We start from the raw sequence: 10,128 nt of genomic DNA on the forward strand, positions 1-10,128 counted from the left end.
GGAGTCACTTCAAATATTTTACACACCCGAAGTTATCAAGACAGTTGCGAAAGGTAGTCAGTGAAGGACAGTGATGTGTCAAGAGCTCACAAGTATTACAGTGACAGCTCTATATATTAGCAAAACACGAGGGCTCAGATCTGGGCAATGAACTGGAATTGAGCACTAAGGCTCCCAGTTTAAATGTAGCCAAAGAGAAACTGAACAGGTGCATGGAACTAGGAACTATGGATACTAAATAACAAACAGGGAAACTAACTAGGAATTCAGGCAAACAGGAACAGAGCAAACAGAGTGAAACTGTAACAAAAACTTAACTTAGCAGAATATATATTTAATAGGTCCATGTTGCATTCATATTACAGTCGAACTGTACCAGAGTTCATTTGGAAGTGGAAAGAGACTCAGCTTTGGTCTCTGTCCGCTTGTTTGGTGCATGCAGAGTGTGAACACACCCTAAAATTTACTTGAGTGTACTAACATTTCATCATTCACCATTATGATGGTCGAAACCAACCAGATGATTTAATGAAAGAACTTTTAATGTTACGATAACTAAATATTAAACTTACAAATGCATTTAAAGTGGATTTATCATGCAACTTTCAAAAGAAAATTTTATTTCAGTGGCTTGATCCCCTGCCACTTTAATCGTGAAAGCGAAAGTGCCCTTTTCGGTCGTATCGCAGTTCTCCTCGAATGGAAAGTATAGGATTGTGGGATAAAGGCAGTGAAGGATACATCTATGCTGCCTTCAAAAATTGATCAGATGAAGGTATCTCAGGAGACAGGAAGTGAAGATAACATTGGATTTGTACGCTCCTTGATGCCTACCTTGGAATGTAGCCTTCTACCTTTTTGGATGCAGCCTATCTTTTTTTTTTAAAAATGTATCAGGGTTGGAGCTAAACTCTGCAGGACAGTGGCACTGACCGACGTCACTCAAAAAATTATATGTTGGCTTTAATTCACTTTTTTATGTCAACAGGTTCCACGTAACTGGGTTACGTTGCATTTACGTAACATTATTTATTTCAATAAACTTAAGTTAATTACATAAGGTTAATCCAATGCCATTTAGTTGAATAAGGTTAACAGTCTTAATTTTGTCCAAAACAATAAAGTTAATTAAGTTCAATTATCCTAAAATTAATATTTTTACCTTCAACCAAAACAAATAATCCAGTTTCATTATGAGCTTATTCAATGAATACATTCACTTTTTTCTTTTTTACAATTTTGTTTAAATTTTTACAAACATTTCCAACATGAACATGTACAAAATATTTTCTCTGTAAAGACTGCCTTCATGTTTCAAGAAAAGATATTGTTAATTAAATAATTTAAAATAAAAGCATGTTGCCTTTAAGTGAAATGATTTATCAAATACTTTTAAATGTGTTCTGCAAAAAAAAGCAAACAATTTATCAGTTTCAAAAACATTATGTATTTTTATTTATTTTTTTATTTCGAATTTATGAAACAAAAACAAAAAAACATCCAACAAAAAAATTAAATCAAGTAGACAAATCAAAAATAATTAGAATAACACAATAAAATAAAAAAATAATAATAATAAAGTAAAAAAAAAAAATAATTAACAATAGTTACAGCCAAAGACTTTTTAACCTTTGTCATTGTCCATTGCATATTTGAAAAGGAGTGGGAAGAAGAAAAAAACTTATTTAATCCCACCCCCTATCCACAAATCAAAGCTTACAAATAATCGACACGCGTTCCAAATATTCATACATCTATTTTGTTATACCCCAAAGCAATACAAAAGTACATCAGTTATGTAAACAAGGAAAAAAATATTTAAATTACTACTATGAAAGAATAAATTATAAATTTCAGCAGCTCAGGCTGCTAAATTTCAACAACACAATGAAACTGAAGATAATTACTAGCCCCAAAAATACTCGTTGATTATTCACCCCCTTCTTCATCCCTGTATCCCTTGAAGACCATATCTTTATACCTGATTTTAAACTGATTTATGTTTGGACATTGCTTTAATTCCTCGTTGAGACTGTTCCATAGCCTTACTCCAGATTATTTTTGGCTTTAAACATTATTTGGGCTGATTGATACTTCACAAGATCTGTGAATTTTAATATTTTTGACTGTAAGAATAATGAGTGAGTATGATCCCTATACCCAGCGTTGTGAATAATTCTTATTGCTCTTTTTATGTTTTATTAAAACATATTATTTAAAGGAATGTAACATGGTTGATATTGAAACAAATGTTCTGTAACCACACTCTTAGAAGAAAAGGTTCTATATAGAACCTTAAAAGGTTCTATCAGGCGCTACGTATTTGGAACCCCTAAAAGGTTCTATATAGAACCCTTTTTAAGGGTTCAATCAAAAAAAAGGTAAAAGGTTCTATATGGAACCTTTTAGGGGTTCATTCATTATCATTTGTTTTGTCCTTTCCGGATTAAATATTTCATATTATTGACAAACATCAAACATAAAAATGTAATTCACATAAAAAAAGTCACCCATGAATACTGAAAAAAAGCACACCCAAAGTGCATAGAACTAGTAATTTATTTATATTAACAAAAATAATTACTATTACTGAAAGAATGCTACTGTAATTTCAAGTATTCAAGGCTTTAAATGTACAAATCAACATTAAAACATCAACCATTTAAAACTTATCTCATAAATAATGAAAATAGAGTTTCACCTACATCTACATATTACAAAATAAGTCCATAAAATGTACAAAATTACATTAATCTATCACTAATAAATAATGCAAATATACAGATTCATCTAAATTCCCATCAGTGTTAGAACAACATCAAGTCACTCAAAACTACAAATCCATATTAATATAACTCACAATGGAAATATACAGATATAGAAGTAGGGTGAATTGCCCTAATGTGGGACACTGCCTAATGTGGGACACCTAAGGTCTAGTGTTTGTAGGTCCCCCATAAATACATGAATGACAGTGAAACTATGGGTTAGACAAAGCTGTGGTGTCATGTGATCAAAATCACATGACCTATCAAATGTCCAATCAAATTTGAGGGTGGAGCAATCATCAAACAGGAGGCACCTTGTGTGAAGACCATCCGAAGGCCATTGACATAGAGATTTAACAAGTTTGATATTAAGGAGTTAAATACATTTTAAACAATGCAATCCTGGTACTTTTTAGCCTAATATGCTTATGAAATGTTTGTCCATCAAAAAATAGTCTAACTTTGTGTGTATAAACTATATATTTTATATTTTTAACAAATTTCTTAGTGTCCCACATTAGGAAATGTGGTTTCCAAATCTGGGACAGCATGATCAGCCTAATGTGGGACAGTACTTCAATGAGTCAAAAATGTATGGTGGGTCATGGTTTGTGGGACAAACATGGTTATTTACATGGTTTTAGTCTTGTAATGCAATATTACAATACTGTTAATGCAGATTTTTACAGTAATGTGAATTTTTTATTCTTGAAGGGCGGTTTGAAGGCTCTTTTTTTGTGTGTATGTGTGCGTGTGCATGCCTACATATGTGTGTGTCTCTCTCTCTCTCTCTCTGTGTGTGTGTGTGTGTGTCATGTATGTGCCATGTATGTGTAAAAGGTATAGTTGACTTAAAATGAAAAATAGCTCTGAATTTAAAAATGCAGTAGAAAACCACTAAAGCAATTCCACTTTATTTTATGCATCTGATTAATTCAATGAAATGTATTTTAGATCACATTGGCAAAGGTGAGAAAGACAGGGACAGATTGTCACAGAAAGAGAGGCAGAAACAGGGAAAGGATAAGAGAAAGAAACTTAATCAGTGGAGGCAGGACAGGATGAAAAGAGCTATAGAGGAGTATTGTTGAGGATGGTGGGGTCCCTCAGCTGAGACTGTTGGCCAGGGCATGGAATGTCCCTATCTACTCTCCAGTGAATATAAAATAAAAGATTTTACTATTCTACATGTATCAATGTGATTTTTGGTCTTTTATCATAGATTTTTCAGTGTCCCACATTGGGGAAACGTTCTGTCCCACATTAGGAAGCTGCAGATTTTCTCAGACGACTTGCAATAAGAGCACTAATATGTCTATAATTTATCTTATGAATGGGTTATCTGAATTTTCTCTTTTGATTTGATTAGGATACATCCTGGGTTTTTTAAAATGGTATTGGGTGTGGATTTAATGTTTTGGTTACACATCGCAATATGTCACAGAAGTCTGAAGTGCAAAAAATGTCCCACATTAGGGCAATTCACCCTACTTCAAATCTACAAATTCATATTAATATCACTCATAAAGAATGTGAATACATAGATTAAAATTCAGATCAGCATTTCAGAACATCTAGTACTTCAAATCTACATATTTACATTAATATCACTCATAAAGAATTGTAATTACAGATTCAAATTCAGATCAGCATTTCGGAATAACATCAATCGCCTCATATTTACAAATTTACATTAGCACTATTCATGACATATCAAAGTATTATGATAATTGATTATACATTTTGAGCACTGGGGCAGACAGTTTTTTTTTTTAGCTGCTGGAGAGTTTAAACAGGTAGTGCTCAACAAAATTCATTGTGTGAGTGATGTGCTTGAGGTATTCCACACTGAATACGAAATAAGTAGCAAAGAGGCACTCCATTGCCTCCATCACTGGTTGATGGTTTGGAGCCATTTGCAGACATCATCTGTAATCTTGAAAAGGAAAACAGAAAGTTACTATTAATTTCGCATCATGTACATGTCACTACTTTATTAACCTCTTAGTCTACCATGAAAAAAAGTAAAGTTGTATTCTGTAAATGTAAATATTTAACTATCCCTTTAAGCTGTGTGTGCTTTAGAAACAGCCGAACCCTGGCCTGCTTCCAGTTCCTTAGACACCACTTGACTTGAACATAAAATAATCATTCATAAAGTTTGAAAAGGTTGAAGTGAATCACAATAGTGTTCACATTGGGCTGTTTACAATTATCTAGCATCATAAAAGCATTCTGAGCCGAAGTGCAAGTACATTTAACCACTAGCTGCAGGGGCGGTTATTTCACCTTTAGGGGGGTCGATCAGTAAACAAGAGAGAATGATAAACTTTACTGAAGAAGCAGCACTGGCCTGATCATTCAGATAGCTGATTATAGTTTTAGGGGGGCTGAGACTAAAAATATGGGGGTTGAAGCCCACCTAAAAAGGGTCTAGAACCGCCCCTAAGCTGAACGCACAAGCGCTCTGTTCTGTTCTGTAGGGCTGTTCTTCATGACCATTTGAGTGTGCGGTCAAAAACTAGCTTAGAGCACTATCTGCAGTTAAAAACTAACTTAAGCTTAGGATCAGAAAACACAAAATGTAACAGTTTGCAACAAGCACAACACAACTTACCGATGTAAGGCAACTTGTGACACTGTCGCGGTTCAGGCTCTTTCGTGTTTTAGTGTAAATCCGCTGTAGAAACATTGACAACTTCATTACTAATGGGTTTAAAGCTTATAACAAGTAAATTACTTTAAAAAATCGATGTATTTCTCTGACTTACCACAACAATATTTCCGTCAGACCGTCAATTTAAATCAGCAGACGGGGATCAGTCTCTTCTCGACCGTTGGAATTCAAAAACGTGACTCGCACTGCACTGCACTCGCGAGACAGCGCTGCGTGAATATGCTCGCGCAAATGCAAACAAATTGTTTACTTTGTAAAATTAATGAAAATAATGAGTTTATTACTTCTTTTTGTTTATGTTTGCTGTTCAACAGATAAAAAATTTAAATCCATAATGCAAAATTGTTTAGTTGTGGTACAATAATTTCACATAAATGACAAAGAATGAAATGAAAGAGCAGCAAACAAGGCTAAGACAAGACAAAAGCCTATTCAGCTATAAATGGCTTAGAATGAGCCCTTATGTATGTTTTTGTACTGAGTAATTTCTTGTTATGATGATAATGATGATGATGATGACGATAAGGTCAATATAGGGGTGTGCGATATAGCTAAATCGTCTGCGAATGCGATAATATCGTATTTTTTGTTTTAACGATGTGCGCTTTAACTTTATCAAGTATATTTCAAAAACTAAACAAATCGTGCCTACAGAGTGCACGCATCTAGGCTAATGTAAAGTTACATGATGAAGTATAATAGTGCGCGTGTGCATTTTGAGTGCGTTCTTTCACTGCATTATTCAGTGTATTCAAATGCATTTATGAATGCATGTGAATGATCACAAAATTCAAGATATGGGGGTTAGAAAATGTATATATTTATACCATTTTATGTAGTTAATCAATATCACACGAAGAGTGCCATTTCAGTTTTTCTCCTCCAAAAATCAGCATGATTAAAATGTGATATTAAGTTACTACAACAGTTTAATAAACAATAATTTAATTACAACTACAAAATGTTGCAGAATAATGTAATATATGAATGAATAGCCTAAAGAACCTTTGTGCCAAAAGGGTTCTTTCTTGTCATTATAGAACCTTTTTAGCATAAAAGGTTCTTTGGAGTTGAGTAAAGAACCCTATGGTTCTATATAGAACCCCAATGAACCCTTTTTTCTAAGAGTGCAGGGTTCCCACACCTTGGTTTACTTCAAATTCAAGGACCTTTCAAGGACTTTCCAGGTCCAATACCCTCAAATTCAATGTGGGGACACATTTGTTGTGTCCAACAACAAATGTTGAGGTACCATCGTAGTTTCGTGTGCGCATGAACGTCATGGCAACATTCAACACAAAGTACCTCACGCGGGAAACACTTAACGTAACGAGTAAATGCTTGTAACGTAAATCAAGCAAGCTAGTATGCATAGGCCATGAAGTGTTGGCGAAATAACACATTAGCGGACCGGAGTGAATACCGGAGTGAATTTTTTTCCAGAAAACATAATATATATTCAAGCACTTTCAAGGATCTATGAATGTCTATTTTCAAAAACTTTCCAGGGCCTTGAAAAAAAAATGTCAGATTCACAAACTTTCAAGGATTTCAAGGACCCGTGGGGAACCCTTTGTAACAGCCAACAGAGTTTATTTTTCAGGCGAAGAAGACCAAGCATCAAAGAACATTTGCACATTGTTCAGGTTTTCCTGTATTTAGATGCCTTAAATCATGATGACAACATCTTTGTAAAGATCTGTAGCCTCTGCCCCTTCATGTCTGACAAAATAGGGTGGTGTTGATTCATCATGTTCAACATCCTAAAAAAGTCAAATACAAAAAGAAACAATTAACAACAGATCGGGGTGAAAGGGGGAGTTGGCTTTAGAGAAACATACAATCATTTTTAAAAATCAAAATAATTTACCATGCACTCCTTCACAAGGTTTAAGGGGCCCTAGTCCAAGTAAACGGCAAGTGCTTTCAGGATGCATTCACGTCCTTTTTCCAGTGGTGTCATTCTGAACAATGAGACAAATAAGCAGTGTTCAGAAGAATTAACACAGGTGCTTTTTTAACACTGATATTTCTACAAGAGCCAAAAATAATAATTATCGACATCTGTGAGGGCCTCAAAATTCAGAGAACCCGTACAAGAAAACTAATAAGTGGTTCTAAACCAAAAGCTTTGCTACATAATTTTGGATGTCAGAGCTGTTCCCACAAATCACAAATCTGCTGCTGCTGAGAAATAGGGCAAAGCTACGGACAAGATCTGAAATTCCTAAGCTTCAAGGTTAGGGATGGGTACCAAAACCCGGTATTAAACGGGCTCCGGGGCTGAATCTCGCCAGCCATTTCTATGTATAATAATATTAAACCATTTGTCTGTGATGCATTTTTGCTATTCGCAGTCCAGAAGAGAGAGAGAGAGAGAGAGAGAGAGAGAGAGAGATCACAGCACCCACAACACGACAGCCCTGCTTAATGAGTGATGACAGAAGACAGAACTAAACATTCAAACGTAGCCTGGTTACACTTTAGATCTGTGATATTAGTCTGATTTTATTTTAGATTTCGGCTTCCAAAGATTATAAAAATAATATTTTGAGGTAAAACCATTAAAAACTATAGCCGCATTCTGTCTAGCGCAACTTCCTTCCCTTCGCAGGAGTACACTGTCATTTCTTCCTAAAACTCAAACTTAACAACAGAATCAGCACGATCGGTGATTGTTGTAAAATGCAGTCTAGCTAAATTGCGGGATGCATTTAATAATAAAAAGAGCTATTAAAAGCACAAAAATCTGCGCAAGAGATGCTGTTCCCAAGGCGGCGCACGCTCCGAAACAGACCGGAACGAGACAAGCAAATTATACTTTGGGTTTCATGTGCTCGTCTAAACGACCACAAAATATGTCAAAATGACCGGCTTGGAGATTCACTTCAACACAGTTTATGTCATAAATGGACGTAGTTATGGAAAGTTGGGAGAAAATATGGTGCATCAGTAGCCTATTAGATCTGCACTCGGTCTTAAAGGGTAAGCAGTCTAACAAACATGCTGACGATTGCACCATTACAACAAAAGGCAAAGAGAAAATCACTCACAGCTCTTGAATGAATAACTTCAGCTTTAAAGTTGACATGAAATCAAAATTGACCCTATTTACTTTGTAAGCGTATATTACTAGTCTTGTGGTGAAGAATTAATCCGTGCAAGTTAATACACATTAAAAAAATAGTTTGCCTTGGTAATCTTTAATCAAAATCTGAAAAGTTACTTCCGGTCTGGAATGGTGTTCCTTTTCTGATGACGTCAGTTTGACGGCTTGGGTTGAAAACGTTAAACCACTCCCCTCAAACCGTTAGTCTGCTATGAGCAGAGATGGAGAGGAGGAGCGCTAAAGTAAATCCCTGCCCTCTGTTCAATATTCTGTTTCACTTGGAAATACGTCACAACACTGGAGAAAAGTCCTTTGCAACTTCCGGTACACAGGGACTATCTATGATAAACTATGCAGTGTTATTTTACATTTGATTACTTTATTAGATTTCTTTTTAGATCATACCTGAAAAGTAATGTTAGTACACTCAAAAAACATGCTGGGTTGTTTCTGTAAACAAATTGTTGGGTTGATTGTGCTGGGTCAAAATGTTGGGTTGTTTGGGGTACTGTAAACACATTATTGGGTTGCTCATGCTGGGTCAAATGAGTTGTAAGGGGGTCATTCAGAAATAAACCGCTGGTTGGGTTATTTTGACCCAACAACTGGTTACTTTTTCATTCTTTGCGGAACTTTCTGGATTCTTCACTTCTGACTCGAGGAGCACGCCACTCGGAGCAGGCAGTGTTTTATGGTAAGTTAATATGAATGTTTACCTATATTTTTAATAAGTTGTGGTGGTAGCAGCAAGCTAATTTCACTGTTCAACATCAGGGGGCCAATGTTTCATAAAACACTGAAGCTTCCCCGGGCGCCGCCATTGATTAGCAGACCCCCACCTGCTGTTAGCAAGCCATTGACTCCCATTCATTTTGGCGTCACTTTGACAGTGAATAACTTTACAGGTACATCTGAGGCGTTTAAAGACTCCATTTGTCCATTATTTATTTCTAAAGAAACACAAAAATGTATAAAAGGCTCCATTACCTTGTATCTTACGTTATGGCCCCGTAGAAGCCGTTTTTGTAAAAATAGGCTAACGATTGCGTCATAACCACGCGACTCTCTGTCGCACAGTAGAGAAATTACCGTCCCTTACAGAAAAAACACATGAACTTCACATGTGCAAAGACTCATGTGGTCACATGTGAAATATGTGGATCACATGTGAAACATGTGTTTTGCACATGGGAAATGTGTGCTTTTGGAACATTTACACATGTGATTACATGTGAAACACATGTGAAACACATGTGAAACCCATGTGATCACATGTGAAACATGTAAATTTCCCATGTGAAACCCATGAGCTCACATGTGAAACGTAAAATTCCATGTGAAACCTATAATCACATGTGAAACCCATGAGATCACATGTGAAACCCATGAGATCACATGTGAAACCTATATATAATCACATGTGAAACCCATGAGATCACATGTGAAACCTATGAGATCACACGTGAAACCTATAATCACATGTGAAACCCATGAGATCACATGTGAAACCTATGAGATCACATGTGAAACCTATGAGATCACATGTGAAACCTATAATCACATGTGAAACCCAT

The 10,128-nt window shown here is 35.6% G+C and overlaps 1 long non-coding RNA gene across 1 annotated transcript; it reads right to left on the minus strand.

Moving 5' to 3' along the window:
* Window positions 1-4,577: 4,577 nt before the first annotated feature.
* LOC311089831 lies at window positions 4,578-5,617 on the minus strand. Its single transcript, XR_014607765.1, has 3 exons — window positions 5,540-5,617; window positions 5,386-5,448; window positions 4,578-4,704 (listed from the first exon to the last, which is right to left on the minus strand). It is a non-coding gene; the product is annotated as an uncharacterized lncRNA (long non-coding RNA).
* Between the last annotated feature and the right edge of the window lie 4,511 nt (window positions 5,618-10,128).

Source organism: Abramis brama, assembly GCF_963993115.1.
Source record: "Abramis brama genome assembly, chromosome: 9".
In the NCBI taxonomy this organism is placed as follows: domain Eukaryota; kingdom Metazoa; phylum Chordata; class Actinopteri; order Cypriniformes; family Leuciscidae; genus Abramis; species Abramis brama.